We start from the raw sequence: 12,543 nt of genomic DNA on the forward strand, positions 1-12,543 counted from the left end.
AAGTAAGCATCCTGTATGATCTCCTGCAACCATCCACGTCCATTGTGCATTCCGACGAACTTGAGCAATTCCAGCAGGATAACGCGAAACCACTTCTGATTCGAAATACTTCCGCTGACCACCAAGCTCCTAAGACATGGACATTATTGAACATATCTGGGATGCTTTGCAATGTGCTTTTCAGAAGAGATCTTCACTGCCTCGTACTCTTAGGGATTTATGGACAGCCCTGCAGGATACATGGTGCCAGTTCCCTGCAGCACTACTCCAGAAATTAATCGAAACCATGCTGCGTCGTGTTGTGGCACTTCTGCGTGATCGCGGTGGTCCTACACGATATTAGACAAGTGTAGCAGTTTCTTTAGCTCTTTAGTGTATTATTTCTGTACAGCAGGCTTCAAAACAGTGCAGGCAACCAGGACCACGGCATTACGGCAGAAACTGTGAAGCTGTTGCCATCCTTTGAAGTCTTCAGAAGGTATGAGGTTTAGATCAATGAAACCAAGTCTGCCATCACTAATTGTACCTCTAGTTTTCATTTCGGTAGAAGGAACATACATGTGGCATTTAAGTGAACGTAACTTTGTGTCGGAAGTGAGATCTGTTTACTTTTATGGAATGTGCATTTCTGCCCATTGTGTAAGCCCCTGAAATAGGTGTATCCTTGGCCAAATGCATTTTTCACATTTTGTTTCACTCTGGAAATATATGAGATTACAGAGTTAGGTGAAACTCCCTGTATTTGATATTTAACTTGACCACTTGTTTTATCTAGTCTAGTAGAACACATTGAAGACTTTTATTTCTTAATTAATGATAATCCCAAACAAGACGTTACCTACTGAAAGGTTTCCCATAAAGAGCTGTTGTGAATGTTTGGGAGACAATTTATTTCTACACAGTTCTAGAGATAGAAACACTCATCCAGCTTACAGGTTTTTGAATACATCTCAAGAAAAGTTACATGTTACAGTATCCAAAATTATACCAAGGATAAATTACTTGTCAACAGAACTTAATAGTATCACATCAGTCTCACTAATTATCAAAGAAGGCAGGAACGTTTTAGTGAGAGAGCTGAAGAAGCGGTATGGGTTAACCGAAATAAATGACAATGGAGCCACTGCTACTCTACTGTATATTATATTTAAAAGCCTGCATTCTCAAGATCCATCAGCATGCGGGCGAACCATAGTGTAATGGAAGCAGGGAATTCGCCCCCAAGATAATTGCTAGTGGAGTCTATTGATCGAGTGTACAATATTTGATCAAATTTTTTGATCGTCGCTTTACACAATAGTGACACAAAGTATAAATAGCATAACTAACACAACGTAATGACTACAAGATAATATAAGAATGACTAACAAGACAAATTTACTAAAAGTTGAATTACCACGTTGGCCATTTACGGACCTGGACTGGCTGCAACAAAATTTTATCTAAAACCAGTTTCCTCAAAAAAAAAAAAAAAAGTCCAATCCTTAGCTTCCATAATGTAGTTTCTGATACCAAAGACTTAAAATGATATTGTTAAAATAACAACCTCTAAAAACAACAGTCCAAAATTATTACTTTCATAAAACCATAATACAATCATCGTGATTTATTCCGCATCATAGATCAAATCAAAATCATGGAATCTACTGGCCTTTATATTCAGGTTAGAAGCCGGTAGATCAACACCTTTTTACAGAATCGTTTACAAAAATTCAAAAGTCTATAACGAATACAGAATAATGCTTCCCTTCTTTTGTAGCACGCCTCAATCGCTTCCGCTATGCTGACCAGTAATTCTGCAGCATACACCGTTCCCTCGCATATATATCTCTCAGACATTGGTTTCAAGAACCTGCAACAGGCAATAACATGTCGTCGAGTTAGGAAATAATATGCTAGCACTCGTAACGAGGTCAGTAGCATCAGACTGTTCTGAAAACTAAAAGGACTCCCCACTGTTAAATTCAGCACCACGTCTCCGAACCTCAAATTGTACTCGGTTTTTCACAAGAAGTAGAATGTGACAGACAGCAGTGAACATTTTCAAGAGAGTTCTACAGTAAACTCTCAACAGAGGCAAATTACAATCATACCATAAAGGAAACGATGGCTTCGTACGTGCTTACATAGACATAAAATGCAGTTATCACGTTTTCCGATCCAGCTCTGATATCTCTGTGCTAACGATGATTGAGCAGGGCACCGGCCGCACCACTAGACCCCAGCCAGTTCTCTCTGCCCAGTAGCCACGCCTCGCCCGCATCCGGCTTGCCCCACAGCCAGTCAACAATGTCCTCCCACTCTTCCTCCCCCCCCCCCCCCTCCTCACCGCCGTCGGTCGATTCCGATCGGCTCATCAGGGTCAGAACGCGGAGTTTCCTCCCCCCCCCCCTCGTTTTCTTTTATTTTTGTTTTTTTTATTTTTTTTCAGCATTCTACAGCGACTAGTGTGCTCTTTTAAATCAACACAGCAGTAGAATTTGCAGCTTCGAAAACCTCACACGTGAAAACATCCATGATAGCCTGATGGTTAAAGCTTGGTATGGTTTGATGCCCATTTTTCTTAGTAGAGAAAACCATAAAACCATAATAGAAAATATCTACCTGGACATACCCGAACAGTTCGTGCTACCACATCTAAAAGGGCTCCAACGGTTCATCACCTTGCAGCATGACGGTGCACCACCGCATTGGATTTTAAACGTGCGAAATGTACTGAATGACACATTGCTTGAGAGGTGGATTTGTCGTGATGGTCTCACCGTGTTATCCCTGTGTCACGTCCTTAGACATCTATTGTGGGGTTACGCCAAGAACGGCTTGTGTACAACACTAGTCAATGATGCTGCTACCCATCATGAACGAATCAGTAAAGTAATCGAAACTGCTGACGCTGCAATTCTGACCCTACAAGGATAAAACGCGAATATTGTCCTGCTGTTCTACGAGCAATGAGTGGTACACACATTGGCCTTCTGGCATAACAGAATGAAAACTATGAGAGCTGCTATTTTTTTTAATAAACGACGACGCTCTATCTCTAATAGTTTCCACGTTACGATTTTTTGAAATGATTGAGGGACTTCTACGGACGCCTTGTATTTCACTCACAAATAACCACTAAGCTAGGCAATAACTTGCATGCTATCACCTTCCCTGCATTTTTTTTTCGTATGATTTACGCCAGAAGTCCAGAACATGAGTAGATTTAAACACATTTCACTGTCGCTAAGGAAAGCAGATGAATTCTGTACCAATAGGGATCTAATGATTGTGACCACCTTATAGATTTCTGTCGAATTATAAAATTTAATCATGGTTCCTACTAGAATTGCGAAGAGATACCTTTTTAAAACGGACTGACGGAAAAGAATTTCAAAGAACTGACGGCTCTGTCGTTTACTGCCACTGTTGCTGTAATTATGTAATCGGTTGTGTACTTATCTTATTATTACCAGGGAGTAGGCAATTTTAAAGAATATCTTTCCTAATCAATTGTATAACTTACCGAACCACTTTGTTTGATTCTTAATAAGCATAGAAAATCTGTGCAAAAAAGGTAATGTTGATATAGGCTACAACATGTGTGCAGAGGAAATGCTCAAAAAAATCTCAAGCGGATCAGTATGTAACTTCTGCTTGTCATATCGCAAAGACGAAGTTATTTCCGACACTAATGTTGACATAGGCTACAACATGTTTGCAGAGGAAATACTCAAAAAACTCTCAAGCAGATCAGTATGTAACTTCTGCTTATCATACTGCAAAGACGAAGTTATTTCCGACACAAAATAACAAAGTGTACATTGATTTATTCGTATAATTTCAAGTAAGTGAGTCAAAATCCATTGTTTGTGGATGTAATTGGTGCTTTTGCAGCAGCAAGTGTACTGTTTGAGACACTGGCAAAACCTGCATTTAAATCACTTTTAGAAAAGTACACGAAACATAATATCCAGAAACGAACAACCTTACCCAAAAATTACCTTAAAATATCGATGCACAGGTACGTGAAAGAATACTTAATATGAAAATCAGCTTCCACGTGCACCCACTTAATAATAAAAAATGGTTCAAATGGCTCTGAGCACTATGGGACTCAACTGCTGAGGTCATTAGTCCCCTAGAACTTAGAACTAGTTAAACCTAACTAACCTAAGGACATCACAAACATCCATGCCCGAGGCAGGATTCGAACCTGCGACCGTAGCGGTCTTGCGGTTCCAGACTGCAGCGCCTTTAACCGCACGGCCACTTCGGCCGGCCACTTAATAATATACAGACATTATTTTTTCCCATTACATCCAGTACAATTCTCCGAAAAATACCTGCAATTTGAATAATACGGAATATTCTCAACGTTCCGCTGCCTCATTGTGCATGTTTAATGACATGATACTGCATGAATCCGCTACGGTCGCAGGTTCGAATCCTGCCTCGGGCATGGATGTGTGTGATGTCCTTAGGTTAGTTAGGTTTAAGTAGTTCTAAGTTCTAGGGGACTGATGACCACAGAAGTTAAGTCCCATAGTGCTCAGAGCCATTTTGAACCATTTTTCAACTGCATGAATATTTTACTATTTGATAGTGTATGAAAGTGAGAGCTTTAGTCATCTGTCACCATGAGAAACATAGTTTACAATTGGTCTGCGTGATTTCATCGTGGTTGTGCTTCCGCCAGCGATGAATTTCGCTTAAGCTGTCCACAACCAGATAAGAAGAAGGTCGGCACGTGACTTATCGTGAGATAGAGGTATTCTTCACACATATCCAGGACAGTAACACATTCGACATTGCGTGAATGGTTGGCTGTGGAAAAAACCTGCTCTCTCAGTTAGTGCAAGGAAGTACTCAAAAACTTGAATTGCAAAATCCATATACAACATCGTAACATGAGACGAAATCTGTATATGTTCGTAAAAGCTAGAAACTACGAAGCACACTATTTGTATGTTCCCAGATAAACAGAAGGAGCCAAAAATGGTTCGTTCGCACGTTCACGAAAATGATCACTTGTTTCTTTGATTACACATGCCGCGGTCTGAGTATCGAAGAACAGATCATGCTAAATGGCGCACAACAATTTATTTGTCATGAACATTCGAAACGTCGTGTCATTACTTAATAATATTAGTGCTGGCTGTCAGACACTACATCAAACAACTGTTGATTAATTGAAGAACAAAAATCCAGCCAGTGTCTCATTGCTCGCATTTACCCGCTTTATCTCCTAAGGATTTGTTTTTATTTCTGTATTTCAAACAGAAAAAGCGCGGATAAGGCATTTCGTCTCATAAAAAAGCTGGTTCTTTGTGTGGGAACCACATGCAAAGTAACGCCCGTAACAAGTAATCTCTCTTTACAGAGCATAATCTTTGACTGCTGTGCGGAAAGACAGTAAGGTCTGCCTTCTTGTAACGCAGACGTGTCTTACCATCGTGTATCAGTTGTGTAAATAAAGTATCCTTATGGTACTACACCGCATCGTTTCACGCGGGACTACATTTCAACATCGTGTTGAGGTGCCAGCATCGAAGTCGAAACGTTTTAAGAATTGGTTGAAATGCTTGTAGAAGTATAAATTTTAAAGGCAAATGTTTTCAGAAACAATAAAAATATTTGTAACAAACGAATATTTTCTTACATTGTTTTTGTAAAAACCTAGAAGTCAGCCCTCATACTTTTCTTTAGTATCATTTGAGCCATGCTGCGGTTCGCGTTGGTGCTGTTTGTAGGTTTCCGTCCTCTGTTGGAGGCCAGATCGTATCCTTTAACTGGCATGGTTGCGGTTGTTTGTCTTCTTTGTCGTCTTGACTGGTGCCACTCGTTTCGGAAGCGTTGCCTGTTCGCTAGTGGCAACAGCGGCGCTTGTTTTTCCGTGCCGTGTGTGTGTCAGTTCGGTCGGGGACTCAGGAGGAGCCAGGACCGTGCAGCGCGGCAACACGCCGGGACCGCTGGTGGCACGCATGGACTGCCGGATGGAAGGGCTGTGATCATGAGAGTGCACGACCTCGTCGTAAACCACATCTAGCAAGCTTTAAGATGATTGTATTTCAATCCAAGTAGAGCAGAGTCAGTCTCGAGTGTGGGCCCCGTAGTACGTATGTGATGTTGTGACAGATTATCGTCGAGCCGTCATGTGCAGTTTCGTGGATCTGCGTACCGCTTAGTACTTGAAGACCCTACTGTGTTAAAAGCACTTGGCTCAGTGATTAGACGGTATGGTTACTCAACTGTGAATTACAGGGTGATTCAAAAAGAATACCACAACTTTAAAAATGTGTATTTAATGAAAGAAACATAATATAACCTGTTATACATTATTACAAAGAGTATTTAAAAAGGTTTTTTTTTTCACTCAAAAACAAGTTCAGAGATGTTCAATATGGCCCCCTTCAGACACTCAAGCAATATCAACCCGATACTCCAACTCGTTCCACACTCTCTGTAGCATATCAGGCGTAACAGTTTGGATAGCTGCTGTTATTTCTCGTTTCAAATCATCAATGGTGGCTGGGCGAGGTGGCCGAAACACCATATCCTTAACATACCCCCATAATAAAAAATCGCAGGGGGTAAGATCAGGGCTTCTTGGAGGCCAGTGATGAAGTGCTCTGTCACGGGCTGCCTGGCGGCCGATCCATCGCCTCGGGTAGTTGACGTTCAGGTAGTTACGGACAGATAAGTGCCAATGTGGTGGCGCTCCATCCTGCTGAAATATGAATTGTTGTGCTTCTTGTTCGAGCTGAGGGAACAGCCAATTCTCTAACATCTCCAGATACTGTAGTCCAGTTACAGTAGCACCTTCGAAGAAAAAGGGACCAAAAACTTTATTGGCTGAAATACCAACGTTTAATACACCACCTATCAGGAGGTTTAACACCATACTTCGTTCGAAATGCACGCTGGACATCTGTCGTCGATTCACTTCTGCCGTACTCAATAACACAAAAAGCTTTCTGTTGAGCGGTCGCCATCTTAGCATCAACTGACGCTGACGCCTAGTCAACAGCGCCTCAAGCGAACAAATGTACAACTAAATGAAACTTTATAGCTCCCTTAATTCGCCGACAGATAGTGCTTAGCTCTGCCTTTTGTCGTTGCAGAGTTTTAAATTCCTAAAGTTGTGGTATTCTTTTTGAATCACCCTGTAATAAAGTAGTGAAGAGATTTGTTTCATTCTGCCAACCATCGTCAGAGTTGTCACAGTGAGTTCAGTGTGCATTTGTGAGCCTAATGAATTTGATGTCACTCATTTGGTACTTGGTTTTGGCTCGCTTTGCGATTGTTTCCGCAATGCCGTGTGGTTGCTGATTCTGGTTGGTAACATTTCGGTTTTGCCTTGCATGCAAATCGAGTGGGGTTTTAGTTATTGTTGGTTTGTCTAGTGCTCTGTACTGTGACTTGTTTGTTCAGATTTTCGAGTTTGCGGAATCCGACGTAAATCTGGTAGTGGTTCCTTTCTCGTTCCGGGCGCTCTAAACACAATATTCTGGGGACGTAGTGCAGACCGCCGGTTCCGGATTTGGCGTATTGTTCCATCGTTGCATTTGGTTTATTGGATGTCAGGTAGCTTCAGCAAGATTATCATTAGTCATTCATTAGACTGCCACTAGTCTGAGTTACCATCTTGGGAAGTGAATGCAACTCTTGGCTGCCTATCTCATCGCTCATGAAAGTGTTTGTTGCCTGACCGTCTCAGAGGTCGATTCCTGGAGCATCGTCTGTCACTGTTCCTTGTGTTTTATTTCTGTATTATTTATTACCATACCTTGTAATGCCTAAATTAAAGGTTATGTATGTCTAGTTAATAGTTCCGGTCGCCTTCTGGAATAAATCTAGCAGTGTAAGGGTTGTGTTAAAAGGTGACCATCATCTTATTTCACCCGTTTGGTGGTCAGTTGCTTGTTTTTCTCAATTAACCTTTGCTTGTATTTGCTGTATTACAGCAGGTTTCTAATTTTTTTTATACATAATTGCCTTTCCTGGCGTGTAAGGCCTTCAGCCGTGATTGTGCTCATTTGCTTTGAAAAAAATAATTCGATATTTGTATTATAACAGTAAGCCTTAAAACCTTATTTACTGCCATTCCTGGCGTCTGATACCTTCTGCTGTGCTTGTGGCCACTTACTTTTAATATTTCAGTACCTGTAAGTTGTAATTGCATTGAGTTCTTAAATATTCTTAATTCATTGCCATTCTTGGCGTGTAAGGCCTTCAACCGTGATCACAGTGGCTTTTTTTAAAAAAAAAAAAAAGAAACATTATCTGTATCTGTATTTTATGATGATTTGCTAAATTGTAACGCACTGAAAACACTGTTATTTACACAGTTCTTTATTCATTCATTAATAACGTGTGGTATTTTTTATTTATTGTTGAGTCTGGAATTACTGTTTTAAAAATAAATATCTGTAACGGTAAAAGGTAACCAATAGTAACTGATTACGGCCCCGTCCACAATTGTAACCGAGTCCTGCCTTCCCTTGACTAGCAGGTGACATCATTATTAATTACAACGAATCTGATATTTCGTGAAATAATTTTCAGTGTTAAATGAATACGGTAAACGTCGGCGACTTCGCGAGGGTTCCGAGTGTATAGCGCGCCAATTCTGCGTGCTACAGAGACTTTCGGCGCACGAACACTGTGTTTCAGATGCATGAATTCAGTTTTGGTAACATTTCTGTACAGTGTACTGAGCGCCCAGATTTAGTTTATACTACGCCTTGTGCGATTTGGATGTTGACTTTCATTGATTAATGTAGCGTAAAGTTAGTATTACGAACAGTTTTGATTCTAGAAAGGATTGTCTGTGCAGTGTAGAATTTCGGGGGAAAGTGCTTGAAACTGATTACGTATATCAAATCTTATTTTGGGACGACTGCACCAGAACCATCACCTCAGGTAGTTAGATACCTTACGTAACAATTTTTTTTTTTTTTTTTGCAGCCAACGAGCCTTATCTTGAGAGGGATAGTAAGATGCATACAAAAGTTGTACGTACTTCGCCACGAAATCACCCACAACAACTCAGAATTCAGTGCAAGTACGTGCTTTATCCTCAAACAGCGGCTCCTTGTGCGATGTAAGTCTACGGCGGCGTCACTACATCCTGCGGGCAAAATGGTTGAGAAGAGTTATTGCGAATTGCGAAGATGACTGAAAATTTCGAGAAGAGTATATCGTTTTACTTTCTTCAGTAAAATATTTAGTTTACGTTCAACTATGACTTTTAAGCACAAGAAACAATAAAAAATTTTCTAATATTTAGTCAGCTTGCGAGATACAGTTATTTGGATGTTATGGACGAATTTTATTTATTTATCTAGCACATGCCTCCATCACAAATAATTAATATTTACAATTATCTGAAATAACAAACTTATATTTAAGCCACGAATACAGTCTACTTATCCCTCTGTTATGACCAGGAACTCAATAGGATCTCCAGGGAGACCTTTTATTTGATGTTCTGGAACCACATGGTGAACAGACCGCGCTCAATACCACGAACGTAACTTGCAGAGGTTATTTTCTTCCACTTGTGCAGAGAATCGGTACACTTGCCAGTGCTGGATCTTACTCTGTTGATAACCGACCAGATCTTACAAGCAAATCCAAATCCAGGTGGCTTGGCCGATATTCACTGTATCTTAGGTTGTTCTGTCGTAGCATTAATCGCAAAGCGTGTCTTCAGCAGTATTTAGTGTTAAAGACGTTGCTAACTAACATCCTTGCAGTCGGGATTTCTGTGTGAACGGGGAGGTGAGGATGTTGTATAGTTTTTTGTAATCCCAAACAAATACACTTTCCCGCTGCGGACATGGAGGTAGCATGAGGTTAAGTATGGGCAGCCAAACAGTAAGTACAGGTTTTATTGTATCGTTGTGCTGTTTTACGACATTCTTGTGTGAGAACTATTCATCCAAGGTGGGGAAACAAATTCGGTAAGATGGTAAACCAATCCCAGAGCTGAAATATGAAGTGTCGATGCAGAAGATCTTCATGATGTGTGTCAAAGTTTATGGAGAATGTTATTTTTTTGGCAGATGTTCTTAATAGACGTTGTTTGTAACTGAATGTTCTGTCAAGCGTGACGCCTAGAAATTTTGGGTTTCTGTTATGTATGAGTAGCCTTCCTTCAAAGCAGACCGTGAGCTCTTTGTTCGAAAACTTGTTCGTTAGGTGAGACGTTGAGACTTCTGCATAAGCGACACACGGCAGCAACCTAATGAGAAACTAAGTGTCATTTGTATTTGTCGCGTCAATCTACCCTCGATTATTCCACATATTCCCTCTCTTCTCTTGCCTTAATCGATGCATTTCCTTCAGAGCGCTGTGCGCCTCCCTGTCTAATCTACACTAAAAAGTAAACACATGTAAGGAGTGATCCTTCAGATGCCCAGAACTGGAATTTTGTCGTCGACACAGGTTGCCTGCCAGATCACAGGAATTTGTTGGTTTGTCGTAAGGTTTGCACATAGGCACTCTGCAGGTTTTGAATGTCTTCACATCGCTAATACAGACCAATCAATTTCTCCGCAATATCTTCATTTCCAGGAGTGCTACTATCTAAAAGTATGAAGGAGAGCTTCTGCGACTTTTCGAAAGTAGAAGAGAGGTACTGTCAGATTGGAAGCTACGAGGACAGCTCGTGAGTATTCCGTGGATAGGTAAGTTGGTAAGGCTACTGTCTACAAAAGGCGGGGATACAGCTTCAACTGTCTGCTGCCAGAAAGTTCCAAAACACGGCACCCTCGGGTGCAGGAAGAAATATTCATTGTTAGCCGTGTCGGTTCGTACCGACTGTGGTTTGCACACCGAATCTCTGGTCTGGTCGCCTGGTGGCGTCCTTGCTTCGCTTGTTCCGGTTTGGAATGTTTGCGAGGCGGACAAGCGCGGAACGGACACCCACCGAGTACGTGGAGAACGGAAGTCGGTTGCAGGAAACGTGTGTTGTCTCGCTCCGGTGGTCAGTGTCTTGACTGATTGGCTCTGAGGGAATTACTTTAGTTATGATTAGCTGATTCCGGTGCTCTGGAAGGGCACCTCTTTCCGCTGTCGGGCTATGTTTCGTGATCTAGTTAGCGGCGTTAGCGGGCTCTGTTGTTACTGCCTTGCCCTGTCTGATACTTCCCTGAGTAGCGAATTTGTGCTTTGCGGAGAAACGGACCCGCCCTTACTGTGGTCTGTAACGCCTATAGAAACTGTTCGAGACTGCCCACCTCTGTGTTCGCTGAGCGCCATGTGTTGCTTTCCTGAGTAGTAGCTTAGTTGTGATACTCGGGTGTGACGTTTGTGGTGATAGTTTTTTACTGTCTGGTATTAAGATACCTCTGTAGTGGAGATATTTTCTGCGTTAATCGTGTATCTCCTTGTCAAATGATGCCTAATATTATTATTGTCACCATAAGTCAAGCGGTGGGAATGTGACGGTGGTCGCAGGTGCTACTGGCACTGTCATGAACACTTATGATTATGTGCTCTTTTAATTCTGATATGGCCAGATCAGACCGGGTACGCTGCCAGAGAGTTGTGAAATTTTCTGTGTTGGTAGCCTTGGGTGCTGTAAGGCGATATTCCTTACCTGGTTCTTGGAGCCTCATTGGGTCTGCATATCGTCTTATACTGGTATCTGACCGTTGTATCAGAATGAGGATTTCAACCCGGAAGGAAGATCAAAATTGTTATTTAAAAATTTAGTTAAACTACATTTGTGGCTGGTTATATTATATACTTATTCTTGGTTCTCGCCACTATTTAATTTGTACTGTTCTTAAAACTCTTAGTTTAGTCTGTTACTCGCCGTTTTCCGGCTGTTGTTGTATCTTATTCTAGACTGCTTTTTCAGGAAGCTATTTGCTAAAAGTATGTTATTGTACTAATTGATCTGCTCGTGTTTCTAGGCATCTCCTCGTCACATGATGCTTATTTTACGAGCGCCCTGCTTTTGGCTGATGGGTCAACTACTGTTTCTGCAGTCTATGCGTGCAATTGGTCCTGCCTCAGAAGGGTAAGCGCACCAGCGTCACGATATTACTGGCCGGCATTTCGGATTCCCCGCTGCCGTTACCTTGCGTGAAGCTGCTCTATGGCACGGTGACTATTGCGTAAGTTTATTTCTTCACTGGTTCACGTGGGCCTAAATCCTTTCAGAGTTGGTGTATTTTTTGCCTTTTGGTCTGAATCCGTTTTGGTACCGTGCCTTTTCTGTATCAAATTTTCCGTAGTCAGCCGGACTCTGGGCCCTTGTATTTGCTTAAATCTGTCAGGTCTTTTAAAGGAGCGGGTTAAATTTTGGTTTGTAATTTCAAACCATTCTGTTAGCTTGGACATTTGAATTTGTGTAAACATTTCACCTGCTTCTGAATTTGTGCTAGTCGTTGTTACATTTGACTTTCAAAAATTTTGCTTTAAATTTGTCATACCCCTTAAAGGACCGTGTTAAATTTTCAATCTGTAATTTAAAACCATTTTGTTAGCCCGGGGCATTTAAGGTATCATATTAGTTTACAAATTTTGATATCGTTGTTAAATTGG

This window comes from Schistocerca nitens, chromosome 2 (genome assembly GCF_023898315.1).
Source record: "Schistocerca nitens isolate TAMUIC-IGC-003100 chromosome 2, iqSchNite1.1, whole genome shotgun sequence".
Lineage (NCBI taxonomy): Eukaryota > Metazoa > Arthropoda > Insecta > Orthoptera > Acrididae > Schistocerca > Schistocerca nitens.